Genomic DNA, 22,787 nt, shown 5'->3' with positions numbered 1-22,787 from the left:
CCCACCCCAGCGGAGTCCTCCCTCCCTCCCTTCTTCCCTCCGCCCTCCCTCCTCCCGCGGCTGCACACCCCGAGGAAGGGCTTGTTTTCCTGCCCGGATGATGAATTTCTCCGCAAGGTCATCCCTGCCCGCGGCGGCGGCGTGCCCGCGGCTCCCCGGGCGCCGCCGCGGAGGAGGTAAGGGGCGAGGGGGGGTCGTGAGCACCCACGCATCCCCCCAGCAAGTTGTTTTGGGTTTTTTTTTTGTCCGCGCCGGAGAGGAGCGGGGCCGGGGCGAGGACAGGTGCCCGGGGCGAGGCAGGGGGGCTACCTCGTCCTGTCCGGCCTTGCCCGGGCCGGGGGGTGCTGTGTGGGCCGAGCCATGGCTGAGGAGCCGTGACCCCCTCCTCGGGGAAGGGGAGGGGGGGTGTCAGCCGAGGGGACACCGCGGAGCGGGGGGACAGCCGGACCGGGCTAGCCCCGAGGGGGGGTCTCTCTAAGCCACTACTGGTTTTTACCGGCGCTTGGAGGCGGGTTGGGCGCCCGCGTGTTTGGGAGCGCGGAAAACTTAAAAAAAATAAGGAAGAATAAGGTGCCCCCGCCTCGCCGGGCCGGGGGGGTTAGGGGGGATGCGCGGCGCGGTCGCCACGGCAGTGGCGCGGTCGCCACAGCAACCGCGGTGTCGCAGCGCGGAAGGTGGCCCGGAGGCCACCCGCCGCTGTGGGGGGGCAGCCCCGGCCCACAGCCCCACGCCGTGGGGCTCACGGCGAAGGGAGGCCCTTCCCGCGGCCCGCCCCGCACACACACACACACACACACACGCTCCTCCGGCCTCGCCCGGGGCGAAGGCGGAGGGAGTCCCTTCCCGCGGCCCGCCCCGCGCACACACACACACACACACACGCTCCTCCGGCCTCGCCCGGGGCGAAGGCGGGGCGGGGGGACACAGGGGTGCGGTGTGTAGCCGTGTACCCCGGGACGGGTGTCTCCCAAAACCCGGGGGCTTGTGGAACAGTGCCCTCGGGGGTGCTGGGGGGTGGTCGGCCCGGGCTGGCAGCGGGGGGGTTGCAGCCGGGTGATGGCACACCCGGTGGTGCTCCCCTGCCTTGGAGCTCTGCTGCCCCAAGGTGCCTTGGGCAGCCTGGCCATAAATCCCTGACGGATGGCTTGCCCCTGCTGAAGTCAGTGACAAAACTAGGGATGATCTTGCCGGCTTGTGTTGTCCACAGATCAACCTGCTTTTTGTGCCCCGTACAGGCCTCGACTTTGTTAATGCTTTTTTCCTTCATCCTTCTGTTTCTCTCAGAAGATAACGGTGCTGCTGGTGGTGCTTTGTTAGTCATAAGGAATTATTATGCTCCCATACTCTAACCTCGTCCGTCAGACTATTCCCCAGTGAGTCCGAGGCCAGGCCCACCAGCCTCTTCAAACAGTCTTGACTGAATGACTTCCAACGGTGGGGAATTGTCTGTGTTCCTGGGTAATTGGCTCCAATTGTTAATCTCATCGTTAAACGTTTGCATCTTTTTTTCCGCTTTGAACTTTTCTGACTTCATCTTCTAGCTGCTGGATCTGGTAATGTCTTTGTCTGTCAGATTAAATAGCTATCTAGTTTCAGATCGTCTCTCTCTGCTCAAGTATTTAAGGGCAGTAATTAAATAGCCACTTAACGTTGTCTCTGATGAGATAAATAGACCGAGCTCCTTTGGTCTCTCCATGGAATGCAGATGCTCCCCAGAAGAAGCGGTTCCACCACTCTTCTCCAGGCCACCAGCACGGCACAGTGGATTCCAGGAAGGCTCCCGTTGGTGTCACGTGTGGAGATAATGACACGTGCTCAGTATTCCCCTGTCTATTCACCCAACGGCACAAACTCTTCTTTCCCACGACTACACGGTGGGAACTTATGTTCCATCACTTTAGTCCCCGCGTTTCTTTGCGAGCCAGGGTTTTCTCAGAAGCTGTGGCCTCTCCCGTAAGGGGCATTTAAATTAAATCTTCCTACATGCATAACTGCGGATCAGCCTATATTAAATGGATTTCCCCCCCACACACACCCACCCCTGTCACTTCACTTCCAGGGAGTCTGCAGCTCGGGAATGCTGATAGAGTTCTCTTGTTTTCTCCCTCTTGAAGTCAGCTGAGTTTTTTCCTGGCACCTCCCTGCTAAAACTGTCTGTCTTCTTCTTGGTAGAATTTGCTCCAGATGACCTTAAAAGTTATTTCGAGTTTACTGGGGGAGAAGTTATACTGAGTAATATACAAACTGCAAACTGAAAGTGCCCATTACAGTGAATTGGTTTCGTAACTGCTTTTGTTCAGCTGTGCCTCCAAATGTTGGTGAGAAAGAGGTTTGCTTTCCTGTCTTTCAGAACTAAAACCCACTGCTGGGTATAATGCCTAGGCTGATAAGTATATTGTCATTATGTTGCAAATCTTTAACTTGAATTTTGTGAGTTCTACTTACTCTGAAGTGTGCTTAAGCCTGGATTTATACCTCTCTTAAGAATGCAGAGTATGGGCCAGAGGTGGGTGGTTTTGACAGGATGTTGTCAAGGTTTCCAGTAGCTCAAAAGGGGACTGAAAGGAAGCATTGACTAGTCTGAAGGCACCTGCTGTGGGAGATGATACAAAATAACAAAGTTCTTTGAAGTGGACCTTTTTTTGTTGTTTTGGGGGGAGGTAGAATGTTTTTTGTAATCACCTCAACTTACTCTAGGAGCTTAATGCACACTGAGGGAGGAGGATGTAAGAAAGGTGCAAAAATTAAAGACTTCTATATGCAGACCATCCCATGAGGTAAATAAGGTGACAATCCTTGTGAGTGAGGTTTGTTTGCATGATGAAGGTAGCAGGTTTCAGCCTTTAGAATGACCTGTCTTCAAACTATTAAAATTAAGAAAAAGTACATTCTGATCATGTAGTGACTTAAGTGTCAGGACAATGAGCTTTCTTGAAATTTCACACAGGAATTTTTGTTTCTCTCTTCAAATCCCTGAAAATTATGTCTATACAAAATAGTGCACTAAGTATAAATAGTGATGGATGAATGAGGTACCCTTAAGATCTGAAAATCATTACTGACCTCAGAAATCACATCTGATTGAATACAGTGACTTTATGAGCTCTAGAATTGTGGTGGGTTTTCTACAGGCTGGTATCAGCATCTTAGGAATTGTTTATTATGCAGATAATTGTGCATCCCCCCCAATATGATATTTTGAAATTTTATTACCTAGGAGGTAACTTCCCCCATCCATTCAGACTTAGCTTCTGTCCCCTAGGCTGGGCTATTCTTCTCTTCAACTCTTTTTTGCAGTCAGAAGAGCATGCACATCTTTCCACAGGGTGACTGGTCCCCCCAAAACTTATCCATTCTTGAGTCATGATGCCCATCCTGGGTCAGCCCAGCATGAACAACAGTGGCTGTTAATTAATCCTGTGAGTCCAGGACAGACAGATGATAGTATTTTTATAAGTCTCAAACTTAGTTGAAGACTGTCAAACAAGTGCTAGGTTAGAGTTAGGCGGGTTTCATGAACAAAATATGTTGGCAGTAGTAAAATTTGTCAGATTTGGGTCCTACAACTGTTAATGCCACCTTTATTTTGAACAGCATAAAACCCCTCCATCAGATGCAGGCGAAGCTAAGGAAAACCAGATTCTATTAAGAACAACATCCTGCCTCTAATTTGTTTGTGAAATCGTCGCTGATGTAGGAGTAAAAGCAAGCTGTTTGTAGTCTTACAGCTACAGACAGCAGAATTTTGTGACTTGTATGGCTGTGCTTCTAGCAGCGCATCATGTCTTACTATATAACCCCCGTGGTAGAGGCAGAGGTGAGATCTAGGCTGAATCTGTTACCTTTGTGGATTTAAGAGCAATCCTGGATTAAGAGTTGATATTATCTAACAGCGTGTAACGACTTCATATCTGATAAAGCTTTTGTACCTGTCCCACAGGGTCATGGACTGGTTCTATTTGTGCAAAATTCTTTAAAATCAGTTGCGTTGTTACTGGCAGTACCTTGATATTATTATGGAAGATGAGAAATGTAACGGAAGTCACCCGGGATTGTTTCTGTGTTAACCTTGGGTACAAGTTGGGTTCCCTAACTGTATGCATCAATACCGTGTGACAAGATGTCTAAACTGACCCCATATATCTTCTACATTGGATCGTTTAGGTAACCAGTCAGAACAAAACCAAGATTGATAATATTTACGGGGAAAAGCAAGTTCTGGATATGTTCTGAATGAAATTAAATTACCTTCCAGTAGGAAAAGCTTTTGAGAGCATTTCTGAGCACAGTTTACTTTTGCAAATAGTAAAGTTAGAAAAGGGCTACATATATCTATTTTATCATATACATGGGTTTTGAACACAGTAACAGTGCTATGGAAAGAGAGACTTGTACTGATTAAAAATTTATATGCAGGTACCAGTTGCTTACTGAAGTTGAGTGATTTTTTTTCTTGCAATCCATGGCTAAGAGTTTGCATTTGTAAATTGGCAGCAGATCTGAAAGGGAGAGGTGTCAGCACGCTGCTGAGTAAATAGGGAAAAAACGCAACTCCATACGGGATGTGTGGGAGAGAGGCAAGGGGAAAAGTGGAGTAAGGACTAGGAACCAGCGTAGTATCATTTTGCCCTGATATGTCCTCTGTCAGCAGTGGACACGTGTACTTGGGGAAAATAACTAAGTGGAGGGAAGAATACCAACAATCATAAATATTACAATGAATTGCTGTAAAAGCTTCTATCGGGGTGCTACAGGCATGTCCACAGAGGACAGATTAAATTCTTCTTTTTCCCCCTATCTCCAGCTCTGTAACAGAGCTCTATGATCCTGTGTTACAAAACTCTGCAGCAGGTAAGGAAGCTATAACCACAGCTGGTATCAACCAGACATCCAGGGAGATTCTGTTATTTTTTTGGGTGAACCAAGACCAAGAGGTCTGTGTCTATTCTATCTGTGGTTGTTGTTTTTAGCAACACCTATTACTTTGTTTGTTTTTACTGTATTTAATATACATTAGTAAAATGTGGTAATAACAGTCGAGTTTGTTGGTTTCCTTGCCTGCTTTCCTCCCTCTGAAAGTAGTTCTCTTAGAAGGACAAGGAGTTAATTGAGGGGGGCACAACCAGACACCTCAGTGCTTTGTTAAACTATTAGTATCTGTGCTATTGGTATTTCTGCATGCTATTAGTATCTGGATCTAACAGAGTGGAGACCAGCTCTGAGCTGAAACTCAAAGCTTATGTCACTTGGCAAATGACAACAATTCATTTTCAAAGGTAAGCTATCCTTGTCTAGCTCTGGAGATTAAAATAGTCTGCTGAGGGAGTGGAGAAATATTTTTTTTTTTTAGAGTAGGATTATAAGAAGAGTATTTTGAGCTGAGATACTTCTCAACCCCCTCTTGGGCAACCCTCACAGTCACTACTAAGGAAACAAACTCAACTGTGATAAGACAGATATGAAGCACGTTGCTAGACGGGAATCTTCACTGCGGTCTGGTGACCTTCTGATCCAGGAAGCAGCAGCATTGCTAAGTTTAAAATAATTCATATTGTCTATGGATTGGTTGTAGTTATGTAGTAATAACCTATGCACTTTCATTTGTGTGCCTATTCATTAATGCAGACACACAAACTGGGGGAAAGCAGTGTTTCCCAAGGGATTGGTAGTCTGGCAAAGTCTGGTAAGAGCTGACAAAGCTACCATGGTAGTTCAGTTAGCTACAACGGTATAATTGTTTGATTGAAGCATAGATTAGGACTGGAGTAGGAAAGATTGCTTGAAAAGAGCCTGCAATCAGTAGTGGTATATTCCTATTGTCTGAAAAAACAGTATCATAGGTGGAAAGTAGTGACCAAACACGTGGCTTTGGAAAGGCAGATCTTATTATTTGTCTTTTTTTGTGTGTGTGACCTTTCTTCCTGCAAAATGGTCAAGGTGTTTCTAAAAATCTTGAAAAGTAATCAATGTTTGCTTGAATTCTCTCTGTGACACCTGTATCTTGAGATTCTGCTGTAGCTCAGTGATGGTAATTAATATTGTCAGCTCTTCATAATCATCAAGCGGTTATCACCAGTTGGTGTTTTGTCCCAAAGAACAGCATGGCTTTCTGTATGCATAGGTGTGGGGTTTTCTTTCTTTTGAAGAAGGTTGGACAAATACTGGTTACTGTGTTTGGGATCCTAGATTGCAGTCTAGTGGTGAAAAATCTTTTCCCCAGTGATGTTAATGTGCAAACAAATGAAAAAGCTCAATTTTTAAAAGGGAAGTTAAAAAAAAAAAAAAAGCAAAATGAAACAAGGTGCTATGCAGTTATTTTTACTGCTCTTCATGCAAAAAGACAACAAATTCAAATAGAGGCCATAAATACTGTACTACATTATGACTAATCTTAAAAGGATACTATAAAAAGCAATGGCATCACTCCAACAATGACAGTGAAGTCAGTCAAGATTTAATTCAGAAATTTTCCAGTGGCTCCGGGCCCCTTTTTTACATGCAAGATTAGACCTGCTGCTCCATGGGAAAATCATTAGAAATCTGAGAAAATCAGTCAAGGTGTTATCATGAAAACAGTGGGAATTTCCAACATGGGGTAACAAAGGATCTGATGTTACCTTAAATTTGTGTAAGCAGGAGTCAATTCATTAACATTTGTGTGCAAAACAAACAAAAATAGTTATGTGTTTGGGCATAAATTTCAGATGGATGGATTTTTCCTTTCCTGGGTAGAACAGAGAAGGAAAAGAATAGTAGAGTGGTTACTAATCTGATTTTACATTGCTTTGGGAAGAGATGAGTGTCCCTGTTGGTAGAGGTGGAGCGTGGTTTCTCTGATACCAGGGAGACGTGGTGTCTGTCCAGCTCAGGCATGAGCAGAATCCCTTAACCTAAAGCCAGACTGACTGAAACTGATTTTCTACTGTTGGGCAGTTATTTTGGCTTAGTAAGGAAATTGTAAAATATGTTGAAAGCCAAGGATTGGTGCTTTACCTCCAGTGTGTTGCTGGTGTGATCTTAGTCCAACAAGAAGCGTGGCTGCCGAGAAATTGGGGAAGAGTTCCTCCCCTTCCATAGGTCTCCATCCAATCATGGAGTAAAGCAGGGTGGAACAGCAGAGTAAATCGGGAAACTCGGTGTAACGGACGAGATGGCAAATATTCTAGCAAAGAAGATGATGTGGACAGGACATGGTTGCATTTTAGCAAGTCCCCATTTTCTTAGACTACTGGAGCTACAGTTCAGAGCAGCTTTTAGGATGTCCACCAAGGAATGAACTAGATATCACTAGGTCCCAACCTCAGAAAGCAGGGAGGTGTAGAAGTCCTATAGATCTTCCCAGGTCAGCTCTCCTAGAAGCAGTCTGGCTGTTGGGGAGTTAGCTAGCCCTCAGGCTAGAAAAAGCTGAAGGATAATCAGCCCTTAGTATTTAACAAACTAAAGGGTCACTGTCATTAATGTCACACTCCTTCCTCTGAAGCATCAGTTTAATGAAAAACTTTTTACAGTTGAAAGACGTAGCTTAAGTGATGAGTCATTAGGAAAATGATAAAATATAAAAAGCATGCTAGGGGGTGTAGGAAGGGGTAGAATTTATGTGATAAAATATTTGTCAGCAAGATGTTACTCTGAGAAGAGCTGTATGGAAACAAGATGACAGAATTATTCCACCCTGAAAGGCTGGTATTTCACAAGTGCTGGAAGTTTTATAACACTGCAGCATGCCACAGCATCTCCATTTTTATTAAAAGAAAATGTTAATCCTCCCCTTGAGGTTAACGATTAGGGAGTATCTGTTAAAAGCCAGAAAAACTGGCTATGAAGGTCTGCATGAGTTTATCAGAACCCAGATTTCTGCTCAAGCTAAGCAGTAGCCTTATAGGATGCCCTTTTTCAGAACTCTGAAAAGTAATGTGGTGGTTCCCATCCGGTCTGTAGGGACAGGTATCCCAATTACAGATGTAGCTGTGATTACATTTGACAATTCCTAGTTGTAGCACCAAAGACATTTTCAGAGGAAGGGTAAGTGATATTTTGAAGGGTCACCCCAGTTCATGGTACAGCAGAATGAAGTGACCAGGCTTTTGGGCCTCCACTTGCTGCCCAGTCCTTCAAATAATCCTGTTTCTGCCATGACCATGAGCACTACTAATTGCAAATGTGCTTTTGCCTACCTCAACCAAGGGCTGAATTCATTTGGAAGACCCATACCTGTACCTGGTGACTTCAGGGCAGGGCTGTGCAGACTTTGTGCCAGAGAACATGCCAGAGAACATAGGGTTCATGGGACTAAATTCAGTTTGTGGTTCTGGCCGTGTGCTAATGATGCTAGAAATGCATCAGGATGCACTGCAGACTATGAGGAGTAAAAGCTGTTCGTTCATTTCCTGAGAAGTCAAGCAAGCTCCATCAGGAGATGCTGAGGAAAGCTTTAACAAATGGGTATTACAGAGGGATTAACTTCATTAATTTAGCTGCTTGTGCTTTTGGCACTTAGGAATTAATCCAGCCTTTATTGATTGTTTAGGTCTCAATTAGCTTGATGCCTAGGAAATGGAGGGGACAAGCAGTTTCCTGCCACAGAAACTAACAGAGAGATGGTCTTCACTTTGGTGAGGAGAGGGGCCTTTCTCTCCTGGCTGGGTTCAGGTCACACCTTGACTTAAAGGTTATGGGGCTGCTTTACACCACTCACAGTGGAATAAAAGCAGATAATATCCTATCATAAGGCCTGAGAGCCTTCCCTCAGAAATGCTTCTGTATTAAATGCTCTACTTTGAGAGTTGTTTCCAGCTGGACCATGCTTGGCCATTATCATGCAGTTGATATTGGGAAAATAGCAGAACAGTATTTATCTAGTTCAAAAGATGCTCTTAATATGAAGGGCCTCGGGGGAATATTGCCTGGAAAATATATTTTCGTAATAAAATAGCCTGTTTTAGAATTAGTTTTCCATGCTGGAGGAGGCAGGAAAGTGGCAGGAGGCTTGCCAAAGAGATGGACAATAAGAACACTCACACTTGCTCCCTAATGAGAAGATGAGCGGACTGAATGTATTAATAATATAGCATATAAGGTTTTTTCAGCTAGGTTCCTGCATGCAGGCTAGTTGTATGTCTCTGCTATATCCAAATCAACATGCCTGCAGGAATGTGAGCAGACATTCCTATCAGCAGCCAACCCAAACATGCAGACGACAGGGAGAGAGCCCACACAATGTCTGTTTGAGCTGCTCCTCAAAAAGCCTTAGGAGAAGAAAATCGAGTAAAAGGAGGACAAAGCTAATAATAGTTTTGTTAAGTACCTATCAAGAAAGCAAGCTTCAATTACATTACATTTCTAATACTATGATCCCAGCTAGCAAGCTGTGTAACAAGTGTTATTTGCTGTTACTCATCAGTTCCATCTGTATGGATGCTCCAAGACAGTCCATGTGTTCTTGCTTCTCCAGTAGCAGAGCCTGCCTTCTAGTGACTAATAAGTCCCACCTACTCAGCCTCAGCTTGTCTCATATTGTTTCTGTTGAAACCTTTCTTCTTTTCAATGTAATTTATAGTCTTAGCTTCAGCAATCAAATTAGTCTTTAACCACCACATGAGTTCAACTAGTTGGCAATCAAAGCCACACCTGTTATTGTAAAATCACACCAGAGTCAGTAGCTGATGTGCTGCTCAGGAAAAAGAAAAACCTTAATTAGATGGGTGAAATTTGACCCTGTGATTAAAGGCTGTAATTCCTTTGATGTAAACCTCATTAATGGAGCAGCTGTAGTTTATATGATGTATAAATTTGGCCTTTGACCAGAGGTATCTAACCAGAGATATTAAATGGATATGAATTATTCTAAACATCATAGGTGTCATTCTGTTATGAAGCCAAACAGCATCATCCTTTCAGTCATCCTATCTTAGACAGCTGATTCAGAATGAACTTAAGGCAGATGAGGTAGAGATGAATGGACAGAATATTTAGCTGTGGTACTTCAGCCAGTAGCATGCCCTTTAAAATCCTTGTCCTCTACAGTCTTTAGTGATGGTCCTGAAATACTCCTGGCTTGTACACAGTAATGTTGCCACAAACAGTGTGGCAAGACTTGAACTCCCAAGAGTTAAAAGTTTAATTGTACCAGGGGCTTTTGCAAATCCAGAATCCATCTCCAATGTGCTTTGCATGGATGCAGTGTGCTATGCAGAAGGTTTCAAGCCCAGAGTTTTCTATGCAACGGTTTGTTGCAATGGCTTCCTAGCATTGAGTTTAAAAAAGATCAGGGTGGTAGAAAATTTGCAGAGGAAAAGACACTGAATAGGTCTTGTCATGAACTCCTCAGTTCCTTTTCTGGTTGCAGAAAGGAGTTTTCTGATCACTTTTATGCAACTTTCCTGATGCTTCTTTGAACCTTTTTCTGAGTGGTTAATGACTCAACTTCTCTTATCTTGAGGAGTGTAAAAGTGCCTGTTTTCTAGCAGATCATATGGTAGCTCTCACAAAGCTTTTGCACAGTGGAGTTAAAGACACAGTTAAATGTGTTTTGGGTTGGACCCATTAGTTTTGGAGAGCATTTTGAAGAAGAAATGCATATGAAAACAGATATTACCCATTGAATTAATGCAATATTCATCCATCCCTCCTTTCCTGTGTTGAAGGCTGACTTTGTGTGTTGCGTGTGAAATTTCATCCATAGACTGCTGAGCTGAGCTCAGCTCCATGACCAGAATTTAACTGGGATAAATATTCTGTAGTCACCTAGTCTTGATTTGAAATTCTTCACTGCTGGTCGTTGAAATGGTTAATCATACACTTAATTACTGATTCTGCATTTCTTGAGAGAGGATTTCCTGTCAGTCAGTGAAAAGAGGGCAGTCTTTAGGAAAATGGGCTTTCCTCTTCTGCACATACGCGTTTTTGAGCTGTCTATTTGCTTTCCTTTTTTGCTGTTATGTCTCTATACACAGAAAAATGCTTCCTCTATAGTCAGAGAGCAGGTTTTTTGAATAGTATTTGCTGTTAGTCACCCATTGAAAGAAAAAGACCTAACCGATTATATAAAAAATAATCAGGAAATGGGAAAAAAGTACCCATCAGAGGCTTAGAAAGACCAAGCAATGCATAAGATGTTCAAGTTTAGCATGCAACATGAGGTAGCAAGAGGTATGAACATGGTCACCATCACGAATATTTAAGCAGTGTTAAAATTGTCCTTCAAAGGGTGCTATACCATGGTGCAAAACAAGTTAAAAACATCTATTTCTTATGAACAATTTCCTGGCCTTGAGCTACATGAAGCTGTGAAATGGTCTGGCAAAGAGCACAGAGGAAGAGACAGATGGGGAATCAGTGCTGGAAGAGCATTCAAGCCTATGTCCAGGAGGCAGAGGGCCAACAAATTTCTGTATCACGTGGACCAACCGACTTACTTTCTCCTGTACGTCCTCTTTTTTCTGAAAGAGTGGCTCTCCCCTTCTCCCCTTACTTCCTCCTGGCTTCTTACCCAGCCAGAATGTTGTAGAGATAGGTCAGCCTCATAAATGGAATAAAGTCATTGAGTCCACGTGGGAGAAGGCTGGTGTTCCTGGGATCTGCATTTAGCCTTATTCTCCAATTTTGTGGGAGAAACTTAGGACTGAGGCACACTAACCTTGACATTCAACAGCTGAGCAACTCAATCTAGTTGCTGCCCAAAGACCAAGAGACTAATGAATTTCCAGGGGTTGTGGCTTTTCCCTTAAAAGTCAAAGCCTCCACACGCTGGGGGAAAAGAGCACAGTTTTCTGTCCTCCTGGGTAAGAAAAAGGGTGAGAGTTTTGAAGTGGTGATGGGGGATTTTCCAGCCCGTCTGCAGTGCTAACCAAACATCTGTCTCTCTTGAGCCACCTCCTGTGGCAGTCTGCATTTGCAAAGATGGTTTTCTTCTGTTGACTTGGAGTAGAACAAACCCAACACTTTTCCTGTGGCTGCCCACGCCTGTGGTTTAGAGTTGCTAATAAATAGGTGAGAGAGCAGAGTGAACAGAGCTGAGAGAGTGAAGATCAAGCTGTAGTGATTGCCTGGACTGTGCTGACCTGGAGCAGCTGAGCAGGGATGGAGGGGAAGGTGCAGGCTCTTCACCTTAGTGGCAGCCAAGTGTCCTGGAGCAGAGCCTGAGGTTTTGATAATATGGTTATACAAGGAAGACTTGATAAATTGCTCTTAGTTTCCTAGCTCTGTAGCCTGGACTTAACGTGATCTTCTGACCCAATCTGCCTCTCTGTCCACAGACTTCTTCCATTCGTTCTTGGTCTGCTCTGAGTCCCCTTGCTCAAGCACACAGGCTACATGTTTATAGGAAGGGTCATTCAGAACAAATTGCCAGCCTTGCTCTCTGCAAAGGAAGCAGCTCACTTGTGAAAAGAAAAAAAGATAATCGAGTGCAGTCACTTGCTCAGAATCCCATTGCCTGCTGCCCCGTTCACACTGAATGTCCTTCTCCTTGTTGTCAAGCGTTCATGCCTCACCCGATCCCGTGTCCTGCCTCAGCTTTCTGAAGAACAAGGGCGTTAACAGAACCTTTTCCAAAAGCACTTACCTCCTTGTATGAACACTTACAGATCCGCAGTGGTTGCAAGTACTTTTCTTGAGTGTATGGCTTTCCTAAGTCAGTAATGTCCTGTGCTTGTTCAGCATTAAGGTGGTGCTTTTGGGGTTTTGTGGGGCTTTTTTCTTCACAAATGCTGACAGCAGCACGTTCTGTGCACCTCTTTGGTTTCCTAGTTTGTGCTTTAACAGAGGTACCGGGCTGCTTCCCCTCTTTATAGATTCAGGACTTGCTGTGTGGCAGTAAACCAGCAAGGGGAGACAGCCCTTGGAATATTTTTTGGTAATGTTTCAGAGGTTGATCTCTAAAGCCAGGTTCTGCGCTCATGATTGCAAAGAGTGTTTAGTAGTAGATGATGAGATGTAGGAGAAAGGTGTTCTGCAGTTAAATCACTGGCAGTAGACACTGATTGTTGCATAGTTTTTTCTGTGATCTTCAGCTGTGTTAGCTTCTAAAGAAAAAGCAGAAAAAGTTAGCTTCTAAAGCTAACTAAAGTAACATTTAGCTTCTAAAGAAGAGGCAAAATACCGGTTCCTACCTCTGCTCTGTATCTTGCCTGCTTAAGCTTTGAATGTTTAGTATCTCTCTGCTGTAGCACCCAGCAAAATGGCAGAATATGTTAGGGCCTTCTAGCATTTCTTGGAAAAGAACAGGAAGGAGAAGAGCAAAAGAGGTGGTATTTTCAAAAATGCCGAGCAACTTTTGACTCCCGCAGGCTTTACTGGTATTTCTGATTATTCAGCACTTTTGAGAATCAAACTTATTTGATTTCAGCCCTAGTTTTAATCACCCAGATTAGGCTAGATGACTATCTTTATGTTAGCATATATCAGATTTTATGTGTATGTCTGTCTGCAATCATGTATGTATACATAGTTTGTGCTAATAAAAACTGTATCCATAAAGAGGATGCCAATAAAAATAATCTGTGGTAGGAAGCCTACTGTGCATCCACAGCTGTCAGATGACTGGTTGAAGTACCTAGTGCTTATCTTTGAGAAGGTTCTGTGCGGAGATAAACCATTTTGTCTGGATTTTCATACTGACCCAAGGTTGCCATGTGTTTTCTCGCTCCTTCAAGTATGCCTCTGTGCATGAGGCATCTGTGTTCAGTGTGAGTGCAGTAATTAAGCCCTAAGCTGTGAATGATCCTTTTTCACACCCTGCCAACTTCCACTCCAGCTGACTTAGAAACAAAGACAAAGCTATTGTGCAGTCCCGCTCCCTCACAGCTGTGCTCCAGCAAGGTACAGCCTGACCTCAGCTCACTTCTAAGATTTGCAGGTTAAATATGCTGGCAGCTTGAGCAAGGGCAGCTAAAACTGCTCCAAAGAGGAGTAAAAAAGGAATGCAACGTGATGTGAGGAGCTGGATAAGAAACTCTGTAGTTGCTTGGGGCTGTCACATCTCTTTTTTTTCTTTTTTTAATATTTGGGGGCATGTTTTGCTTTTGTCTTGTGAAACAGCTGCATGCAGCTTGAGAAACTTGTAGCTTCACCACAGGTGAAGGTGAGCTGGAAGGATGGCTGCCACAATGAGTACCAGGCACGCCGCCCATGGGGCTGTGTGGTTTGGGCTTGGCCAGGTGGTTGAGGCAGCCAGCTTCAGTAAACCTGAGACTTTGCTAAACCCAGATGTGATTTATCTTGTTTGAGCCGTCATTTTAATTAATGCTAATTATACTCATTAACCATCCTGAGGGATGGTAGTTCAAGTCAAAGTTAATGCATTTTACCCGTGCCTCCCCCACAGTGCGTGTTGCTTCAGTCACCTGATAAATGGCAATGTAAATATGCTTAAATGCAGAAGAAATGAGGAGAAGAGGTATGCCTGGCGTTAACTCAGTGTAAACCTTGAACTCTAGCTCTGGAAGATCCCAACCCTCAACAGGAGTGGGGATGTCACATAGGTCCAGGGTATGGACCATACATCTGGTATGGATAAGGCAGTGGTGCAGGGTGTTGTTACGGCTGTACCATATCACAACAGGCAAAGCTTTGGCTTATGGCGGCTCCAGTAATTGACTCCCAATATTATTATTAGCTTTGAAAGGGTTTACAAAATAAGACATGCTGGGTTCTCCATTTCTACCATGTTTTATTGAAGCAGTTTCCAGATTTTGCATTACCATCTCTTTAATATTTGCTGGCTTGAGGAAGTATTTCTGGTTTTAGTTTGGTTCTGACACAGATGGGGTTTCCCAAGTTTCAGATACTCAATAAGGATTTGTGTTATGAGCATTTTGATTTTTTTAAGAATTCAGAAGCAGAGAATGTAATTTTCTTTTAAGCCTGTGAAAATCCACATTTAAAACATAGCATAGAAAGCTGCAGGTATTTGAGTGCCTTGGTCCCCCTTGTTGGGGTGGGAAGGATAGAAGCACATTGAATCTGAGGATAAAAATACATGTTTTGAATAATCCATTGTTAGGAGACAATTCTAATAGAAGGGAGGATAGTTCCTGTGATTGTTAGTGTGAGAGATTTTTACACCCCTGGGCTGCCTGCAAGGGCAATTCTGAAAAGCTATTTCCATCAGACACCTGTGGGATAGACTGCAAATAATGAGTTGTTCCTAAAATATGCCATCGTACAGCACAGCTGTTGGTGTTTTTCTTTGCTGCAGGAAGGCGGAGGTGTTGAGAGAGTGACTTGGTGACTGAGTTGGCTTCTTCACCCAGGGAAAGCACTGCAGTCTCTTTGTTCAAGCACATTCACGTGGTAGATGGAGAAGACTTGAGAGTCTCTCTCTGTTCTGAAGAGCACTCTGGTTATAGAGTGACTTTCATGACTCAAAGTTAGTGAGGTGAGGTATGGGAGTTGATTTTTACCAAGGCTGAGTTGGTATCAGTGCCAGTACCTCCTTTATCTCAAACCAAGAACCAAAAGAAATAAGTTTCTCTCAATTTCACCTGATCACATCTGCCGTGGTGGAAGCTGCTGTCATTTGGGAGGTTTCTCAGATGTGTCTTTCAACACCATCTGTCAGCTCTGGATGGAGATTGAAGAAGACATGTGTGGTTTGTAAGTGCAATATCTTACCAACATGTTCCTATCTACCATTTGCCTTCATTAGCATCAAGTGGTTGGAAGCCCTCACATGACTGTAGCGCTGTGTATAGGGTTCTGTCATTTCTGGACAGAATAATAAAGAATGGTTGTGTCACTGACTGTCTGCAGTATGTGGCAAGTGTCATTTTTCCTGGCTTTGCATGGTGACATTTAGGTTATGTTGTGCTGTCCCTGGTTGGTTAGCACTTCCTTCTTTCCCCGTGTCCCACATGCAGTACCTCATCAGTTAAACAAATGAGGCTCTTGTCTCTGGTTTGGCCCAATTCCGGTTGGGTCAGCGTTCAACAAAATAAAGCGTACAGCCTCAAGTAAAGAAAAGGAAAAGAGCCTGAGACTGAGACAACAGCTTTTCGTGTAACGGTCCAACTGAAGTCATATTGTAAGCTGGTGTGACCGAGGTGTGCAGGTTAGAGTCCCTAGCTGGAGGTACAGGTTTGAGTCATTGCTCTCAAAAGAGCACTTACTGCCATTGTGAAGATACCACTGAATTGCTCCGATTTTTATCTCTGAGCACTGGAGGCTTCCAACCTGCAGCCATTTGGTTTCCTGCAGAGCTTCAGTACATCAGACAAAAAGTGGCCCAGCACACAGTGCTTCCTCTTCTGTTTTTTAAGAAGTTGTTTAGCAGGAGGCGGTTTACTAAGGATATTATTTTGTTCTTTTTACTGCTCTTGTTGTCAATGGCAGACAGCAGTGGAGTGAAGTGAGAACGTGAAGAAACAGGAAGCAACTGCTGAGGTGGCAGCAGGAAGAAGGCAAGATATTTTTACCTGTTGTGTTGGCTTTGGTGGTTGTCTTTTCTTTTTTTTTTTTAAAAAAAAAGCCACAGTGATAACTGTTTCAGCTGCCAGCCTCTTTATTCATGTTAGTTGTGTTTCTGATAGCCAGGAGGCAAGAACAGACATGGTGAGATCATCATCATGCCTTTCTTAGGTTAATCACACGCTACGGCAAATTTCTGTTGCAGTAATGACAGGTTAGGCTCTGCATCCTTCTTCTCTAATTACATGCCATTTGGAGTAGTTCTTTTCCGTTAGGATAAAGCCTGTAAAATACAATGGATATGTCCTCTGCCAGGTGCCAGTTATGTATAGATCTATTCCCTTCTCTAATACTAGGCCCAGAATCTTCATTAAAATGATATAATAGATGAAGAGAACTTAATTTTTCAGAGGGTGCATGAGAATTAAACATAATTGTTAGGTTTTACCTTATGCAAAAGACATTCCTCCTGCTGTCAGCTCTTCCAAGGCAAAATTTCCTTGCTTGCAAGGTTAGTTAAAAAAAAAAAAAAAAGTGCTGCTACAATATGCTTTTCTGGGCACCTATAATATGGTTACTCAGTACCAAATCAGGCCTAATTATCTCCTAATTATCTAGGGTGCTACTGGGGCTGCTTCAGCCCTGTGATGAGTGTTTGCATTCAGTGCGCTGGGGAATGTTCTTAAGGAGGCGGTCATCATGAAATTCAGGAAATATGCTTTTGAGGATCCAAAAGCATTTTAGATAAAATCCTTTTGGCCCGTAGAGCCACCCTTTCCAAAGCACACCTACTCAGCCCTAGTTACGTTTTCCTGATCACATAAAATGTGATTTTGATCTTGGTCTGACTCTCAGTAGTTGGACGTCCACATAAACCTCACCTTCCTGGTTGCTGGTCTTCACAAGCAAGAACTGCATGGGCGCTGAGCCAGCCTTACGCTTTCACCCTTGAAGACAATCACTCTGCTTTATAATGAAGTGGCATTGTTGTGTAGGAAAAAGGTATTTATTGTTGGCTATTGTTAAACGGCTCTCTTGAGAAGCAGGGCTTTTGTTTGTCAGCTATCAACATTCAGATGCACTCAGTTGCATTAAATGCATTAATGAGAGGTTAGATTTCATCGTGCTTATATCAGACAGAAGAAGATAGCAGGATAGATAAGGAGTGAAATTCCCACTTGGTTGATGGACAACTCTTTTGCTTTCAGCAACAAACATGAAAGTGGTGTTTGAAAGGTCCATACAGCTCTCCTGTTCAATTCCCTCAAACACCACTTCTTGTTTTTACCCAATTTTAAACCAAAGAAAAATGATGTGGCAGTGAGCTATGTGAAATGGAGTGACCTGCCTGATGCAGACAGCAGGTTGCTGGTTTCCTCTCATGTGCACGTGTCAGGAGCACACGTGCAGACGTTCCTCCTGAAATGTGGCTTATCCTTGAAGGCGGGCGGTGTTTCCTTAAAAGTCACTTTCAGTGTCAGATACTGAAATTAAAAAAAATATGCTGATAAATGATGAGGCTAAACATAATAACATGCAATTTGGAAGAAAAAAAAAAAAAAGAGAAGTAAAGAAAAAGAGAGAGAAGTAAAATAGATATCCCTGTGGGTTTTATCCACATGTCATATTCCCTCTAGGGCGGCCAAGGATAGGAGGTAGGAATGTTGCTGTAGCTTATGCAACTGTTACAGCTGGCTGCCGGTGGGTGTAGTTGTTGTTTGATTTGGCTGTTTTCATGAAGCCATTTACCCTTCCCCTTCACCTTGGAGGAGAGAGACTGACGGGCTCTTGGCGCTGCTCTGCAGCAAGCCCGGTGTTCAGCGGGGACGTTGGCATACTAACGTGCCTCTCCAAAGAAAGCCTGTTTGCCGGGTGCTGTAATCCTGGGAAGGAGGGGTGTGAAGAGAGAGCCCGGCTTTGCAGCCCCTGCTGCTGCCCAAGAGCCCTCTCCGCCCGCAGGGAGGATGCTCAGGGTCACAGCGGAGCACGAACTGAGTGGGAAAGTAGAGGAGCAGGACAGGGATATGGGTAGAAGAGGGGATGGTGTGGGGAGAAGGGGATGGTGTGGGGAGAAGGGGCTGGAGGGGATGCATATTTAAGGTGCCACCCAGCACTCCTGCGATTCCTTCCCATGCCACCCCCCTCTGACGGTGCGTGGGGCTCTTCTGAGAGATTCTGGAGGCTGCAATTACATGAGGATCTCAACTTCCCCCAGAAAAGGCTTTTAATCTGTGAGGAGATGAGCTTTGAAGGCTCAAAAATTCAAGGGCAACAGCTGATGCCACAATTCTTAATTTAAATCGGGATTTTCAGTCTCCTTGCCAAATATTGATTTGTAGCAATCTTCTCTATATTTTCTATCACTCTTAAATATTGTTTTTCCTTGCTTTAAAGTGTTGGAGCACAAAGCAACCCCATTTTCCTTCTGGAAACCTGAAAATGTTTTGGAAAACCAGGGTACACCCATAAATCCATAACCACGTGGTCCTTATTCCCACGAAACCAAGCCACTCTTGCAGCACTTCCACAGCACGTGCCGGCCTGCTGCTTTTGGCCGTGGCCAGAGGACAGTGACCTCTTAAGCAGAGTCAGCCCGGCTTTGGTGCTGGGGAACCTCTGAGTGAGTCACCAGTGTGACCACGGTTGCTGGACACATCAGGGTACAGGAGAGGATAACGTGATCTGTTCTGATGGAGTGACTTGCTGGCAGAGATAAAAAGCAAAATGCAAGCAGGAGGGGAGTTTACATGGGCCTGAAGCTGGAGAAACAACGTGGTGGTCGCTGCTTGTCTCCAGGCTGGAGTGAGACAGGCACTGCCCACAGGGAACAGATGGGACACAGGCTAGAGCATCCCATCTCAGAGCAGAGTTGTGGTCGTACTTCCTTGTAGATGGACATCTTTCTAATTGAAGGGTAACTAATTATTCTGCTGCCAGCAGGACAGTAAAGCTGAATCAGGCTTGATCACCATACGGTTTCCATTAATCTCTGGTTATGGACCTGCCTATTAAAAGCTGGTTGCAGGTATTCCCACACATCTGTCCCTGGGAGACCACCGAGGTGCACTAGGACTTCAGGCTGGCCAGAGACTTCAAGTGGATCTGATGTTTTTCTAAAGCAAACATCACTAACCAAAAAACCCCGAGAATAACTGAAAAGCTTTTCAAATAAACCCTCACACACCTAGAGTTAAAAAAGTCACAGATTAGAAATGTAATTTTTAATACTGTGAAGAACAAAAATCAACAGTTAAGATATGAGTCCTTGTAGGTGGGCCCTTGCTGCTGGGCAGGGTTGCAGCCAGCACAGGGGCTCCTGGGCTGTATGAGACTGCCTGGTCCTCTCCAGTGCCTGGGAAATTCCTCCTGTCGTCCTTGATGCCTGGCTGGATGCTCCCTGCAGGGGCTGCCACGTTCCAGCTCCTTCTCAGCTTCCTCTCCAGCATTTGCTCTGATGAGCATCAGTCCATTGAGCTGAGCTGTCCCCTTCTCTTTCTAGAGGGGTATGGCTGACCCCACCAGCCATTTAAGGGAGCGTGATAGTGAATACACAAATAAGACATGTACCATCTGTCACACCTTGTCCTGTTTCTGTCCTCAAGGCAGATGTGATACCATGATGGATGGGCTCGGCTGATGAGCAGAGTCGAGGTGAGTTGTAGTTTAAGGCAGCAGAAAAGCATTAAGAAGCAAGGAAAAGGTGAATAGCAAAAAGGGGCAGAAAACACCTTATTGCACTGAAAGCAGTGCAGCGATAGGCTCTTGTCCATCTGGGCTGAGTAGAGTCCTGTTGCCTTACTGGACAGTGGGGGAGTATAATAGGTACTTTGCAGTAATATTTGCACTGCGAAGGTGTTACAGCAGTTCTGTGAACTGCATCAGCAGGGGCCAGTCAAAAGCAAACCACTGCCTGCTTTGCATAGGTGGTTTCTCTAGCACAGGTTCCTGCGGTGTTTGTAGGTGTGCCCTGCAATGTGTGCTGTCCCCAGGTGTAGGAGGAGGGGAAGTTGGACTTCGGGTACCTTCTCCTTGAAATGCCAACCCCATCTTTTGTGGGAACCGCATGTATGCAAGGTAACTGTGGGCATCTCCTGTCTCCTCTTGCTTCCTTGTGATTGTAGTGCAAGAGTCTGTCTCCTCTCAGCATCCCAAAGACTGTTGAAAGATGGAAGCTGTGTGTATCTTGTATCTTACCTCTCTGGGCAACTCTTTTTGTATTTTAATGAATACGTCTTTGGTTTTGTGCTGTCCTCATTTGTAGTGCCAGTCTTCGGTCCCATAGATAATTGGGAGAAAAGAGCACATGAAGCAGATTTTTCACAAACAAACAGAATAACAAACACCCTTTGACACTATAAAGAGGAAGTCACAGTGTTTACAGAGAACAACAACTTAATGAGCTGAAAAAAAAAAAAAGCTGGGTGCAGAATTAGAAGGATGCAAGTGTATGTGTATGTTTAAAATGTAAATAAATGTGCGTCATGATCTACATATTCAGTGGTCTGGTATGAGTTGGTGTACCAATGTGTTTCCCTTGGATCAGGAGAGAAGGAGGGCTGAATTCCTACTTCAGCACATGTTTATCTGTTTATCTTAATGCATGCAGTTGTATGATGATTTTAGTTATGATCTGAGAGATCATATGGTGAGATTAGAACTGTTAAGAACAAATGTTCAGTTCTTCCACTTGTAGAGACGAAGGTGAAGAGAGGGCTCCAAGAACAGGGGGCTCAAGGAGCAGAAAGCTGTTGAGAATCCAGAACTGGGGACTGGGTGCTTGATTAGTTTGGGAGCTGCTTTTTTTAATTGTCTTTCATTATTTGCTTTTAAATTCTTTTAAAAATTGAGGGTAGATGGAGATGCTGGCAGTCTTATTTGTGCTTCTGCAGATTTTCAGATTTTTTTCAAAAGGGAATGGGAGGCAGATTCTTATGCTGGAATTTCCTGGCAATTTCTTGGTTTGTTTTATTAAACGTAAGAACTTTGGGGTTTTGTTGGCATTCTCATAAGCAGCAAGAGGGAAATTTGTAGTGTTGTTTTATTGGGTGTTACTGAAATAAACAGGAGGGGTTTTTTTACACTGTCAGCATTGAGTTGCCTGGGGACTTCTTGTGGTTTGGGGGTTGGAGTTTTTTTCTGTGTTTTTTTTTTAAAGCACACAAAGAAGACCTACTTAGTGAGAAGACTCCATGAAGGCCTGCTGGCTGGGCAGGAGCTTTCCAAAACCATATAAGTTAGAAACTTCTTGTTGCAAAAGGTCCAGAAAAATTCTGTGTTGAGATGAGGTTGACACAGTCAGGCGGACTAATTTGATCTGAAAGACTAAGGTGAAGGAGAACCGTGTTGGGGTAGAAAATCTGTTCTTGTTACTTAAAATTGATTTTGACCTTTATGGAGATAATAATTTCACCTCCTGACTAAAGATAATTTTGGATGATTGCTCCAGGTCAGGAATACAACACTAGAAAACTCATCAGTGATCTTGATTTGGTTTGATGTGTTTTTTTGGCCTTTTTGGCTTTTTTGTATTTCTGGTTTTTTTAGGTCAGTGTTGCTTGTTGATTTGAATCCTCACTGCTTTGGCAGTTGAATGGTATTGCCCACAGATTCCAGTGTTGTTTTTCAGTCCTCTATAGTAGGAGTCCAATATTAAAAATTATATAATAGTCATAAATAAGACACCAACACTAAAAATGCCATTCAAATTCTGTAATTAGTTGAGTTTGCTTGCTTTTTCTCTTGCATAAGACTTATATTTCATTCTGATTTTTATTAATTCTTAAGATAAGCATTGTCAAAAATAACGTACAGTGCCTTTGGCTCCTGTCATTAGGATGGCTTAGTGGAGAGTCTAACAAGAAAATAGCTTCCATGACTTTGACAACAAACTCTTTATAAAAAATGTATTCTCATTGTCAGAGTTGTACCAAGCAGCAGAATGAGTGACCCATCTCCCAACCCATGTTCAAGGGCCAAGCAAAGTGTCTGGATTATGCTCTGTTATCTCACATCAGAGAATGGGTCTGCACAGGGTTTTTTGGGGGAGAATTTCCTCTGTCAGCATCATATGTCAAGGGCTCGGTAGCAGAATCACTTTTAATTAGCACATGTGGCAGTGTTTTAAATGTGTGCTTCTAGTGATGTTGGTGAAGAGCCACTAAACAGACGGGGGAATTCATGTGGGGGTTCTGATCAGAATTAATTTACTTAATAGAAAAATTAGGAATCGTTCCCCCGTTGAGTGGGTATGAGTCAAAGACAGCGCTCTGGTGTACAGATTGCCTTTCCCAGTTCTTGTACAGCGAAGAGCCAAACAGATTTGCTCTGCCATCTTTATTTCTTCTGAAATGGTTCACCGAGTAGTATGTCTCATCCTAAAACTG

General features: G+C 43.9%; 1 protein-coding gene across 4 annotated transcripts in view; it reads left to right on the top strand.

Moving 5' to 3' along the window:
- Positions 1 to 22,787, top strand: part of GPRIN3 (GPRIN family member 3) — a 35,102-nt gene that overhangs the window by 1,536 nt on the left and 10,779 nt on the right. Inside the window, exon 1 of one of the 4 annotated variants that reach the window (XM_014945044.1) lies at positions 45 to 176. The exons of 2 other annotated variants lie outside the window; for them this stretch is intronic. The gene's annotated coding sequence lies outside the window, so the exon portion shown is untranslated. Of the gene's footprint in view, positions 1 to 44; positions 177 to 1,357; positions 1,459 to 22,787 lie in introns of those variants that run through there. One more of the 4 variants, XM_014945053.1, reaches the window with a different exon arrangement.

This window comes from Calidris pugnax, unplaced genomic scaffold (genome assembly GCF_001431845.1).
Source record: "Calidris pugnax isolate Ruff unplaced genomic scaffold, ASM143184v1 scaffold15, whole genome shotgun sequence".
NCBI classification, from domain to species: Eukaryota; Metazoa; Chordata; class Aves; order Charadriiformes; family Scolopacidae; genus Calidris; species Calidris pugnax.
The sequence above is the reverse complement of the archived record's forward strand: the minus strand, read 5'-3'. Positions and strand labels throughout refer to the sequence as shown.